Genomic DNA, 1,060 nt, shown 5'->3' on the forward strand with positions numbered 1-1,060 from the left:
ATACATTCAGTTGAATAAATGTGCTTTGAGTTAGAGCCACACCTTCTGAAAATTAAGAGCAGTCAGGCCGGGCGCGGTGGCTCAAGCCTGTAATCCCAGCACTGTGGGAGGCCGAGGCGGGTGGATCACGAGGTCAAGAGATCGAGACCATCCTGGTCAACATGGTGAAACCCCGTCTCTACTAAAACTACAAAAAATTAGCTGGGCATGGTGGTGCGTGCCTGTAATCCCAGCGACTCAGGAGGCTGGGGCAGGAGAATTGCCTGAACCCGGGAGGCGGAGGTTGCGGTGAGCCGAGATCGCGCCATTGCACTCCAGCCTGGGTAACAAGAGCGAAACTCCGTCTCAAAAAAAAAAAAAAGAGCAGTCATGCAGGCTGGAGTGGCTCTGCCATTTATTAGATGTGTGACTTTGAGTAAGTTACTTAGATTCTCTGTGCCTCAGATTCCTCACCAGTAAGTGGGTGAAATAGCAATATCTGCCTATTGATACATGATATGTAATATTATTTTATATGTTCTAAATATTGTATGTATATATAAAATATATAACAGTAAATATAGTAATATACAATACACATACATCTATATAGTATATATACATAGATACAGTAATATATAGTGTGACTTTATGTATAACATTAATATTATGTCACTATTAACTATTACATGTATCATAAAATACATTATATGTATAATATATATAGTATATATTTGATAATACATAAATATTTATATAAAAGCATGTAGTGTTTGGTATATAGCAATGACTCAATTAATGCTTATTATTCTTTTTTAATTTTATTTTTTTAACAAGACAGGGTCTATGTTGCCTGGGCTGGTCTTGAACTCTTGGCCTCAGGCAATCCTCTGGTCTCAGCCTTCTAAAGTCCTGGGATTACAGGTGTGAGCCATCTCACCCAGCCTAATGTTTACTATTATTATTGGCATAGCAAGACTTCTCACACCAGACCACAGCATTCTAACCTCCCTAACTGTCCCATGATATTAGAAATGGAACATCACACTAGACACAACCTTGTCCCAACCACGTTCCTGTA

Source organism: Sapajus apella, unplaced genomic scaffold, assembly GCF_009761245.1.
Source record: "Sapajus apella isolate SASKATOON/1434 unplaced genomic scaffold, GSC_monkey_1.0 scaffold92, whole genome shotgun sequence".
Classification (NCBI taxonomy): Eukaryota; Metazoa; Chordata; class Mammalia; order Primates; family Cebidae; genus Sapajus; species Sapajus apella.